We start from the raw sequence: 13687 nt of genomic DNA, 5'->3' as shown, positions 1-13687 counted from the left end.
TTTCCTGGGAGTGCCGCGTTGTTTTTTCCCTTGATCACGTGTAACACGTTTACTGTTTTGACTTCTGGTGGAAATTTCTTTTGTTCCCCTGTGTCTTGCTTGGGAGGCTCGTCCTCGTCTTCACTTAGTGTATCCTCCCCCTTGTGTACGGCGTTGAGCTTGCCGGACTGCTTGAAGATCCAACATTCTCTGTGGGTATGATTAGCAGGTTTACCAGGGGTACTATGGATTTGACATACTTGGTCCAGAATTTTGTTGAGGCTGGACAGTTCATCCCCGGTGCCTTTAGAGGGCGGCTTTTGACCTGGCCGAGAGCTTTTGAATCCGGCGTTTACTGCCGTGCCCTTCGTGTTGTCTTCTTTATTCCGGCGTTTGTTATTGTTGTTGCGCCGTGATTTCCCATTTCCATCTCTAACTTCAGATGTACTGGGGTCGCTGGTGCTGCATCTGGCTAGCCAGTTGTCCTCACCCAGCGCAAAAGAGGCTCATGAGGTTTGTTAATGCGGCCATCGTTCTCGGCTTATTTTGGCCGAGGTGTCTGGCGAGCCATTCGTCAGGGACGCTATGCTTAAAAGCTGCCAAGGCTTCGGCGTCCGGACAGTCGACAATCTGGTTCTTTTTAGTAAGAAACATGTTCCAAAGCTTTCGGGCTGACTCTCTGGGCTGTTGAGTTATATGACTCAAATCGTCCGCATCCGGAGGTGGGACATAAGTCCCTTGAAAATTTGCTCGAAAGGCGTCTTCAAGCTCTTCCCAACTTCCAATGGAGCTTTCGGGGAGGCCTTTAAGGCAGTGACGAGCTGGCCCTTTGAGCTTGAGGGGTAAGTACTTGATGGCGTGGAGATCATCTCCTCGAGCCATATGGATATGAAGGATGTAGTCCTCAATCCAGAACCCAGGGTCTGTTGTTCCGTCGTATGCCTCTATGTTTACGGGTTTGAATCCCTCTGGAAATTCATGGTCCAGCACCTCATCGATGAAACATAGGGGGTGCAACACCCCTGTAGCTGGGTGTACCGCGTTGTTCGGATGCTTGTTGTGTTGCATTGTATGATGGGGCGCGCTTGCGTGGTCCATAGATGGATCTTATTGCGCTGTCCTTTGGGTGCGAGCCCTCGCATGGGTCATGTGTTGTATTGTGAGTGGCGTTGTATGCCGCTCTGTGTTTGTAGAGGGGTCGTCTATCTGGCCAGGTGGCTGCTTTGATATTTGGTTATGGGGGGTCTGAGGCCTCCTCATCGAATTCAGGTAGCAGCTTCCACTTTGGGTAGCTCTTGGAAGGGCGATTATCGTCGTACCTCGCTGCTGTGTTGAGTATTTTACTCCATCTGATTTGGAGTGTGTCTTGCGTAGCCTTGAGCCTTTGCTTCTGCTTTTTAAGACTCCTCGCGGTGGCAACAAGCCTTTTATAGGCATTCTGCTGCTCCGAGTGCCTGTCCGGCGTTATGTCGTCCGGACCATTATCCTTGGTAGGATTTGTTTGTTCGGTTTGATTATCCGGATTGCCGTTGTCCGGCAGCGGTTCGCCCTGCTCCAGTGTTGGGTCTGTGTGATCGTTATTTCTGTCGGGGCGGGATTTGGGGCGGCGCTTGCGTCGCCGCTTTGACTGCTTCTTGAGGGAACAAGCCTTCGGTGCGTCCTTCCGCTCCTCGTCGTCATCTTTTGGTGCATCCACCATGTATACGTCATATGACGAGGTGGCTTTCCAGGGCCCAATAGGCGCTGGTTCTTCATCATCTCCTTCATCGACGTCCATACCGTCGATGTCTTCGGAGTCGAAGTCGAGCATGTCGGTTAAATCGTCGACAGTTGCTACAAAGTGGATGGTGGGTGGGCTTTGAATTTCTTCATCGTTCGTATCCCAACCTTGCTGACCGTAGTCCGGCCAGGGCTCTCCTGATAAAGAGAGAGACTTTAGTGTCTTCAAAATATCGCCGAAAGGCGAGTGCTGAAAGATGTCCGCAGCAGTAAACTCCATGATCGGCGCCCAATCGGATTCGATCGGCAGGGGCGCGGAGGGTTCAGCGTCCGGAGAGGAGTCCGGCTCCTTGGAGTCATGAGTCTCACGGAGTGCGGGGCTGGTGTTCGGCTCGATCGCCGTTGGGATCGCAGCCCCCGAGGCGGCGTCCAACCACCCATCCTCGATCGGCGTAGTTGGCTCCGAATGAAGGGTCGAAGCCGATGCGGGTGCGGCCTCCAGGGCACTTTTCGGCGGCAGAGCTAGATCATGCTCGTCGTGACAATGCGGCGCGCTCGGCAGTGGCTCGAATCCATCGGAGATCAAGTCTCCGCGGATGTCCGCCGTGTAGTTTAAACTTCCAAATCTGACCTGATAGCCAGGGGCATAGCTTTCGATCTGCTCCAGATGGCCAAGTGAATTGGCCCGCAGTGTGAAGCCGTCAACGACGAAGATCTGTCCGGGGAGGAAGGTCTCACCCTGGACTGCATCGCTATTGATGATCGTAGGATCCATCAAGCCTAACGGCGACGACACAGAGGAACTCTCAATGAAAGCACCAATGTCGGTGTCAAAACCGGAAGATCTTGGGTAGGGGGTCCCAAATTGTGCGTCTAGGCCGGATGGTAATAGGAGGCAAGGGACACGAAGTTTTACCCAGGTTCGGGCCCTCTTGATGGAGGTAAAACCCTACGTCCTGCTTGATTAATATTGATGATATGGGTAGTACAAGAGTAGATCTACCACGAGATCAGAGAGGCTAAACCCTAGAAGCTAGCCTATGGTATGATTGTTGTTCTGTATGTTGTCCTATGGACTAAAACCCTCCGGTTTATATAGAGATCGGAGAGGGTTAGGGTTACACAAAGTCGGTTACAATGGTAGGAGATCTACATATCCGTATCGCCAAGCTTGCCTTCCACGCCAAGGAAAGTCCCTTCTGGACACGGGACGAAGTCTTCAATCTTGTATCTTCATAGTCCAGGAGTCCGGCTGAAGGTATAGTCCGGCCATCCGGACACCCCCTAATCCAGGACTCCCTCATTCTCTTGCATCATGTATCTAAACTCATCACTGTATTTCTGATTAGTGCAGCCGAAGATAATGTCATCCACATATATTTGGCACACAAACAGTTCACCATCATATGTCTTCATGAACAGAGTGGGATTCAGGGAACCAGGTTTGAAGCCTTTGCTCTTCAGGAAGTCTTTGAGTGTGTCATACCAAGCACGAGGGGCTTGTTTGAGGCCATACAGTGCCTTGTTGAGCTTGTAAACCATGTCAGGATGTTTTGGATCTTCAAAGCCAGGCGGTTGTGCAACATACACTTCTTCTTCAATCTTGCCATTGAGAAAAGCACTCTTCACATCCATTTGATACAGAAGGATGTTATGATGATTTGCATAGGCTAGCAGTATGCGTATGGCTTCAATCCTATCCACATGAGCAAATGTTTCATCAAAGTCAATTCCTTCTACTTGAATGTATCCTTGAGCAACGAGACGAGCCTTGTTCCTGACAACTTGACCATGCTCATCTTGCTTGTTGCGATATATCCATTTAGTGCCCATGATATTGTGTTTACGAGGATCGGGACGCTTGACCAATTCCCACATTATTCAGCTCAAACTGTTGAAGCTCTTCTTGCATAGCTTGAATCCATTCAGGTTCCATGAAGGCTTCATCAACTTACTTGGGTTCAGATATTGAGACGAATGAACAGTGCCCACAGAAATTTGCTAGTTGTGTTGCCCTTGAACGAGTGAGTGGACCAGGTGCATTGATGCTATCGATTATCTTCTCAATCTGTACTTCATTTGCAACACGAGGATGAACTGGACGAAGATTTTGCTCTTTCTGATCATTGTCATCATTTGAAGGATTGTCTTCAGGCTGAGCATTGTCATCAGGTTGATCAGGTGCAGAGATGATAAGTTCCTCTTCAGGTTGTACTTCAGACGGTATGATTTCTCCAGTTCCCATAAGCTTGATGGATTCACTGGGTGGAATTTCATCTAGCACATTTGGCAGGTGCTCTCTTTGCGAGTCGTTAGCCTCATCGAACCGCACATCCACAGTTTCAACCACTTTATAGCGAAAGAGGTTGAAGACTATATAGGAGTGCGAATCCTTTCCGTAACCAAGCATAAAACCTTCATGTGCTTTCGGTGCAAATTTTGAAGTGTGATGTGGATCCTTGATCCAGCACCTGGCACCAAATACTCTGAAGCAACTGATGTTTGGCTTCTTACCAGTGAGGAGTTCATAGGATGTTTTCTTCAGAAGCTTGTGAAGATAAACATGGTTGATGACATGGCATGTAGTATCAATAGCTTCAGGCCAGAACTTCCTTGGAGTTTGTATTCATCGAGCATCGTCCGAGCCATCTCAATGAGTGTTCTGTTCTTGCGTTCCACGATGCCATTCTGCTGCGGCATGTATGGAGCTGAGAACTCATGAGTGATGCCCAATGTATCAAGATATGTGTCGAGGACGGTGTTCTTGAATTCAATGCCATTGTCACTTTGGATGTGCTTGATCTTGACGCCATAGTTGTTCATGGCTCGATTTGCGAAGCGTTTGAAGACATCCTGCACTTCAGTCTCATAGAGGATTATATGCACCCATGTATATCTTGAATAATCATCAACAATGACGAAGCCATAGAGACAAGCAGTAGTAGTAAGGGTTGAGTAGTTAGTAGGGCCGAAGAGGTCCATGTGTAGCAATTCGAAGGGTTGAGTCGTTGTCATGATTGTCTTCGAGGGATGCTCGGCCCTCGTCATCTTTCCAGCTTCGCAGGCACCGCATAAGTGATCCTTCTTGAACTTGACGTCCTCGATGCCTATGAGGTGCTTCTTCCTTGCAAGAGTATGCAAGTTCCTCATGCCAGCATACCCTAGCCTCCGATGCTAGAGCCAGCATTCTGAAGCTTTTGCAAGAAGACATACGGAAAGTTGTGGTCATGCTGAGAAATCTACCATGTACAAATCATCTTTCTGATACCCTTCAAAGACTAGAGACTTGTCAGATTCCATTAGAACAAGGCAACGATATTTTTCAAATATCACAATCATGTTAAAATCGCAAAGCATTGAGATGGACATTAAGTTGAAACCAAGGGATTCAACAAGCATCACTTTATCCATGTGTTGATCCTTTGAGATTGCAACTCTACCTAGACCCAATACCTTGCTTTTACCAGTATCAGCAAATGTGATGTGACTTTTGTCAGATGGACGTAAGGTTGAGTCCATGAGAAGACTTCACTTGCCAGTCATGTGATTAGTACATCCACTATCAATAATCCATTCTGAAGCAGCTAGTGTCATACACTACAGTGCAGTTAGGGGGATAGGCTTCACGAAGAGCATTTTGAAGCATAAACATTTGACGAGCAAGAGCATTATTAAAACTTAGATCGAGGTTAGGACTGATAGGGCAAGTAGATAATAAGACCATTTGGGCATTTGATCTTGCGCCGTACAAGATGTTTAAGGTCCCCAGCAATAGCTTCAGGTGCATTTGATTTTCGGCTGGAGACCTTTCCCTGCAAAAGAGAGTTAAGCTTTCTTAGCCACCCACATCTTCAAGGGCGGCTTCGAAGCAATGAGTCTAAGTGCAACATCTGAGAACTTTAGCTTTGGAGCCCTAGAAAATAGTCTTGCAGGTGGACAATAGTACTCATAAGAATAAGCAGAGTAGTTCTGGGTCTTATGAACATGGCGGTTTGATGAAACGCGCTCATATTCATAGGCCTGAGTATGGTTTCCCTGCAAAACATTTGCGTTAGTGCGACTCAGGTGAGTCCTCTGTCTGTATGAAGCCTTTGGACCATATGAAGCCTGTGGTCTGGGGTTTGTCTTCTTCACTTGTGGTGTCATGACGACATTCACAGGAAGATTGTCCAGACACTTTTTCGGCACCCAGACTTTCTTCATAGGTGGCCCATTCCTGCAGTTAGTACCAATATACCTGGCAAACACTTCACCATTCTGATTCTTAAACAGTTTATAGTTTGCATCAAAGGATTCATCAATGACAATGGGATTAGCACAACTGAAGCCAGATAGGGTGGATGGATCCACTGACGGTTCATTTGCAGCAACCCATGTGGTTTTGGGGTACTGCTTAGGTTTCCAGTAAGAGCCATCAGCATTCATTTTCCTTTCGAACCCAACACCCTCTTTCCTAGGGTTTTGGTTCAGGATCTGCCTTTTGAGGACATCACATAGTGTCTGATGCCCTTTGAGACTTTTGTACATCATGTTTCAAGCAATGTCTTCAACCTAGCATTTTCATCAGCAATAGTAGTGGCATCCTCAGAAGAGGGGTTAGTTACCACATCAATAGTTGAAGATATTGCAACAGTAGCAGCAGTAGAACATCCAGCAACAGAAGTAGCATTTCACACTCAATGCATTTAAGACATGGTGGTTCAAATCCTTCCTGAGTGGGACTGGTCTGTTTGGCATGAAGTGACTCGTTTTCCTTTTGAAGATCTTCATGAGCCGCTCTTAATTTCTCAAGATCTTGCTTCCTTTGAAGATAATCATATGAAAGCTTTTCATGAGTTGTTGAGAGCGTTTCGTGACGACTTTAAAGTTCCTCATACTTAACATGAAGATTTTTTATGTCTTCAATTAAGGACCGAGATTGAGTCATTTCAGCGTCCAACAGGTCATCGCTTTTGTCTAACAGTTTTTGAATATGTTCCATAGCTTTCTGTTGTTCAGTTGCAATTTTAGCAAGTGTTTTGTAGCTGGGTTTGGAATCACAATCAGAGTCATCTTCACTCAATGTTTGATAGTGAGTATTGCGTGAGTTTACCTTGGCACCGCGTGCCATGAAGCAATAGGTGGGAGCGGAGTTGTCCTTGTCATTAGCATCGGCGTCGGTGACGAAGTCATTGTCTTCACTATTGAAGATGGACTTGGCAACGTAGGCTGTAGCCAGACTTGCAACGCCAGAATCAGACTCCTCCTCAGACTCCACCTCTGCCTCCTCAGAAGCAAACTCCTCCTCTGAATCCATTTCCTTGCCAACAAACGTACGAGCCTTGCCAGATGAACTTTTCTTGTGTGATGAAGACTTTCAGGAAGACTTGGAAGAAGACTTTGAGTATTTCTTCTTCTTCTTGTCGTCAGAATCATATTCCTTGCTCTTCTTCTTCTTCTTGTTCTCATTGTCCCACTCCGGACACTCAAAGATGTAGTGACCAGGTTTCTTGCACTTGTGGCATGTTCTCTTCTTGTAGTCATGAGCAGAAGCTTCATCATTCCTTGAGTTGGATCGTGAAGACTTTCTGAAGTCTTTCTTCTTGGTGAATTTTTGGAACTTCTTCACAAGCATAGCAAGCTCCTTTCCAATGTCTTCAGGATCATCAGAACTGCAGTCAGATTCTTCTTCAGATGAGGAAACAACTTTTGCCTTCATGGCACGAGTCCGACCATAGTTGGGACCATAGATATCTCGTTTCTCAAAAAGCTGAAATTCATGTGTGTTGAGCCTTTCAAGTATGTTAGACGGATCGAGTCTCTTGAAGTCAGGGCGTTCTTGAATCATCGGGGCTAGGGTGTCAAACGAATTGTCAAGTGATCTCAGGAGTGTCTTGACGATTTCATGCTTGGTGATCTCAGTAGCGCCGAGAGCTTGAAGCTCATTTGTAATGTCAGTGAGGCGATCAAACATGAGTTGAACATTCTCATTGTCGTTTCTCTTGAAGCGGTTGAAGAGGTTGCGAAGGACACTGATCCTTTGATCTCTCTGGGTTGAGACGCCTTCGTTGACCTTGGAGAGCCAGTCCCAGACTAGCTTAGATGTTTTCAGAGCACTCACACGGCCATACTGCCCTTTGGTCAGATGACCACAGATGATGTTCTTGGCAGTGGAATCCAGTTGAACGAACTTCTTGACATCAGCAGCGGTGACACCTTCACCAGCCTTGGGAACGCCATTCTTGACGACATACCAGAGGTCGACATCAATGGCTTCAAGACGCATGCGCATCTTATTCTTCCAGTAGGGATATTCAGTTTCATCAAAGACGGGGCACGCAGCGGAAACTTTGATTATCCCTGCAGTCGACATAGCTAAAACTCTAGGTGGTTAAATCGAATCACACAGAACAAGGGTGTACCTTGCTTTGATACCAATTGAAAATGCTAGTGATCGATTAGAGGGGGGTGAATAAGCGATTTTTATGAAATTCTTCAAAACATGGAAGTTTCGAAGACAAACGATAGAAATAAACCTATTACCATGCATCGGAAGGTAGACTACACTAGGCAAGCCATAGTCAAGTATTCAATGAAGTGAAAGCACAAAGACTAATGGCAGCTAGGCAGTATGGATTAGGATGGAAGATAGTATGAAGCCAATCAAAACAAGCAGTCACTCAGTGAAGACAAAAAGATAATGCAAACAAGCAATGACTTCACAAGGACCAACTGCAAATAAAGAGATGGGAATGATAGAACCAGTGACTTGTTGAAGACAATGATTTGTTGGACCAGTTCCAGTTGCTGTGACAACTGTACGTCTGGTTAGGGAGGCTGAGATTTAACTCAGAAGACCGCGTCTTCACCTTATTCCCCTTGAGCTAAGGACACACAGTCCTCGCCCAATCACTCTGGTAAGTCTTCAAGGTAGACTTCCAAATCTTCACAGACTTTATTCACCGGCGATCCACAATGACTCTTGGATGCTCAGAACGCGACGCCTAACCGGCTGGAGGATTCATAGTCCTCAAGTGTAATAAGTCCTCAGATCACACAGACAGGAAGACTTCAGTGATGCCTAACACTCTTTGGCTCTGGGTGTTTAGGTCTTTGTCCTCGCAAGGATTTCTCTCTCAAAGGCTTCGAGGTGGGTTGCTCTCGAACGACAAAAGTCGTGCACTAACTCTGAGCAGCCAACCAATTTATGGTGTAGGGGGTGGGCTATTTATAGCCACTAGGCAACCCGACCCGATTTATCCGAAATGACCCTGGGTCACTAAGGAACTGACACGTGTTCCAACGGTCAGATTTCAAACACACACGGCAACTTTACTTGGGTTACAAGCAAAGCTGACTTATCCAACTCTGGATAAGATTTGCTCTCATTGTCTTCGCTCGAAGACATAGGATTTTGGTTAAGCATCACTTCAGTCATTCTGACTGGTTCACTTGGACCCCACTTAACAGTACGGTGGTTCCTATGACTCAACAAAGAAGAAAAGGAAACGATGAAACAACTAAGTCCTCGCGCTCCATAGTCTTCACGCGATGTCTTCTCTTGTCATAGTCTTCAATGTGAATGTCTTCACATACCACCTTTGTCTTCAATGTCTTCATACATTTTTAGGGGTCATCTCCAGTAGGAAAACCGAATCAATGAGGGACTTCTACCTGTGTTATCCTGCAATTCTCACAAACACATTAGTCCCTCAACCAGATTTGTCGTCAATACTCCAAAACCAACTAGGGGTGGCACTAGATGCACTTACAGTAACGAGGCACTTTCTCATGTCAACGATCCGCCTGTGCTTCTCGTAGCATGTGTACACGCCCTTGGCCATGAACCTGAGGTGAGGTTCATCCAGTTGCCACATCTAGGCCATGTGCCAGCATACGTGACTTGTTCTTTGGGCATCCTGCTTCATCTTTTCGTAGTAGGGGTCGATGATGGCCGAGGCGAGTTCTACCAAGGAGTCCCTCTTCGTGCTGCCCCAGACCCTGTAGTGGTCACAGATTTCGACAAGGTTCTTGTAGGCCAAGCCCATAGCACTAAGCGCTTTTACATCGTCGGTGGTTTCCACCATAGCGAACTTGTAGTCGGTGTTGTTGTCAAACCTGTTGAAATGGTCGCAAGGCTCTGTGGCCATGCAATAGTGGTAGATGGGGACATGATGGCGCACACATAACTAGGCAACAGCAACCTTCTCATCTATGTCGGGACGACCGACGGTGTACTGGAGGTCGATACCGACCACCTTGTACTTGTCTCGAGCAAGCAACTGCTCAACGTTGTTGATATAGTCGTCCACCACGGCTGGGTCGATGGTGTACACCACCGAGAGATCCGTCTCCCTCGCATGGGTCTCCACTCTATACTCACCGAACTCCATTGGAGCACCGCTAGACATCCCCTCTCTATGTGTCATCGTGGGTGTGCTTGTTGTGTTGTGGGGCGCGATCGAATGGTTGAAGAGACTGAGGTTATAATGGCTGCGGGAATTAAAGGGGAAGTCGGGCGACCAGGAATATCGGTAGGCCCTGATGGCAGTTCTAATTTGCAGCGCGTAACTCCGTCGTGCCGCACATAAATGCATCACGTGGCAACACGCGCGGCGCAACCGCATGCATATGGGGCCCCCAACGTGATTGTGCACACGCCAAACCGCTGGCAGAGCATGCGTGGAGGGACGCGAGCAGAGCGCTCTGCGGTCGCCTCAACTCGAGAGCCAGGCAAAGCGGATTCGCTCCCTGGTCATCGAAACCCCTACAATTCCATCACAACTAGACTTAGGCTTTTACCTGCATCGAAAGGGGCCGAACTAGTATAAAACTCTCGTGTCCCTTGTCCGGTTTAACCCCTTTAAGCTAACCCGTAGCAATGGCTCCATGACTAAGTCCTTTCACGAGGACATCTGCCGTGACAAAACCATGACAGTTGGCGCCCACTATGGAAAAAGCAGTTGAACACGCAAGGAAAAGTTGTCCACAAGCCGAGTGCGCCAACGGACCCGAGCAGAGCGTGCCGCGGCGCCTAACGGCGAGCACAGCGCGCTGCGGCGCCTAACGGCGAGCAGAGCTTGCCGAGGGACGCGAGCATAGGCCGACACAGTGATACGTGGCAAATAAGACGAACTATGCGAGCGATGTCGAAGACATCAAGCACGAATCAGATTAGAGTTGCGTGTGTGATACATGGCATACAGTTGATCCATCTAAGTTGTTTGTGATGGAATAAGCCGTGTGTGTTGCAGGCAAATGCTTGCTGGTATATAACCTTATATTTAATCAAAAAAGTGTTAATGCATGTTACAAAAATTGTATAACTGGAAACTATGTTCAAATACGAATCCAACGATATAATCTTTGGCGACATGCATTCATATTTTATTAGTTAAATCCTACTTATAAACCAGGATGGGGGTATAGTAGGTAATTAAATCCCAAACGTTTTTTTGTATTAACTGTATGTGCACATGTCCTTTCGTCCTCCTCTCGCACGTCTTGTTACCCCGCTGCCGCAGACGGCTTACAGCATAAGCTTGCATAGGGCGCAAGGGCGTTCTTTTGGCCAAACGGTGGCTTGAAGTGGCGCCAATGAATCGTCGGTGAGCCCATTCCCGCGCAACCTTGCAGGTTCCCGCGCAAGCTTCCCGCCCGACTCGGCTTCCATGGAAATATCTACCTCCCCGCCCCCTCCCCCGCGCCAGTTCAATTCTGCAATGCGATGTTCCATTGTTGTGGGTGCATTCTGTTATTGTATACCATGTGAGAAATAAATCGAATTTGGTTGTACTAAATAAATAAGAAACAAATACAATTGCTATATTTTCAAGTTCTTAAGCATGCTTGGTTTGCTTAACTGTCTGATCTTCTATTAGGAGTATGTTATATTGTGCAATGTGGTGCTTAGTTAAAGTTTGGTTCATTTGTTATGTTGTTTAGTTAACTGCTTGGTTCAATTCTGCAATGCGATGTCCAATTGTCGTTGGTAGAATTTTGTATTGTTGTGAGTGTGAGGAATAAACCGAATTTGGCTGCGCTTAATACATGACAAACATACACAAGTGCTATATTTCCTAATTCTTAATCATGCTTGGTTTGGATAAATGAATTTTCCATGTGGCTTGAATTAATCTGATGAATCTACAATGTGCTTATTTTTCATCAACATATTTTACTCATAGCATGCGGACCCTTACTTAACCCGACGACTAACTACCTTATATGTGTTGTAGGGAAACAATGGGAAGCACTGAGGTTTACAATCGAGGTTAGCACGTGCATGGTCCGTTGTCTAATAGCACATTATTGTGCAATTGCAGGAACCATTCTAATATTTAGGTTTTTAACAATTTGGTCTTGCACATATATGTCCTGCTGTCAGAGGTTTTGACCCACTGTTCGACCCTTTTTGTATATGAGAAAATGAGTTGTCTATGAATATCAGTCAAGTCAAGAAACTCAGAAAGATTATTAGGATAAAGAAATTAGCGACAAAAAACAACAAATTTTTTGTCTGCACAATGTAGAAGACATCAGTTCACTATAGGATGATACTAACTATTATACCTTACTTTTTTTATTTCTTTGCCCGATCTCCAATATAGAGAAGATATTTATGCATATCCTTGTTTTCAGGCCTTTCCAAAGCAGTTTACTGATGATTACCTCTCAAACCACCTATATGGTCAGGAGGCGAGAAAGGTATTCATACAACACCCACAGTTCAATATTGAAGTGTTCCTGAAGAGGGCGAAGGATGGACGGCCAATCATCCATAGGCACTGACTAAAGTTACAAAGACCTTCAATATCAATGAAGGCTCGATATTCGCCTTTTATTTCAGCAGTTTTCCAAATGAGATACATCTGTCTATGTACCGTCTATGATGCTAATTTCGAAAGGTTATAGATGTTGTATGTGAAACTTGGTCGTGGTGTAGTTGTGTAAAAGGGTAGCTGAGTGCTGAAGCTATATGATATTGTACTCTTGTGTATTTCAATTATGAAAATGAAATATATTGTGTGCTTAATATGAAATGTCAATTATATTAATAAATGGATTATTAATAATTGGATAATTAGCCTACTAATTGGGTTTTTTTTCTATTGCAAAGGTTATTGAGAAAACATCGTGTGTGATGCATTCAATAACGCACACAGTTTTTAGGAATAAATCGTGTTAGATTAAGGAACAATCACACACGACATTCTCTTGAAAACTGTTTGCGTTAGGCCACCCAGCAAAAACGTTTACCACATAAAAATTGTGTGTGATAGACAACATTGCCACATAGTTTCTTCTACGCACATGTGTGATGCATTCAATAACGCAAACGATAAAATTGTTAATATCGTGTGCAATGGCAACACTATCACAAACGATTTAACGGGAAAAATTGTGTGTGATGTACGTGTGAACGGAAACGTTTTTCTTGGAGCGATTGTGTGGGATGTACATACGAACGGAAACATTTAGCGGGGACTGACTGTGCGGAATGTACCTGCGTCCGAAAACAATTTCGCCTGTATAATTGTATTTTTTAGCTTTATTGTACGTATTTCCGTATTTGAGCGCTCGCCGGTCGCACACGATCTCATTTTGCCCAGCGTGTGTGTCAGAAGGGAATATCCCGACGGTTTTCTGGGTTGTGTGGGAAGGACCCCCCCTATCACCGTCACTCACTAGACGACGATTACAAATGTCGTCGCTAAAAGGGGTTAAAAACCGTTTGTATAGCACCTCGCTGTACTAGTGGAGTTCTGGAGGTTGCCGGTCCTTGCCAAGGCGGAGAGCATTGACATAGTGGCTATTGCATGCCTTGGACCCCATGACCGAGAATGATCATGGCATATTACTTATGAATCAGTGGTGTTGCTCGCATATATGGAATGAGGTACTGCACCATAAGGAGCCTCCACCACTTGACATTTCACAAAGATTTCTATGTAGCTACCTTCATTCATTGATCGTTGTGAAGTTAAAATCGAAGGCCGATCCTACAAAT

The sequence above is a fragment of the Triticum aestivum genome, chromosome 3A (assembly GCF_018294505.1).
Source record: "Triticum aestivum cultivar Chinese Spring chromosome 3A, IWGSC CS RefSeq v2.1, whole genome shotgun sequence".
Taxonomy (NCBI): Eukaryota; Viridiplantae; Streptophyta; class Magnoliopsida; order Poales; family Poaceae; genus Triticum; species Triticum aestivum.
The sequence above is the reverse complement of the archived record's forward strand: the minus strand, read 5'-3'. Positions refer to the sequence as shown.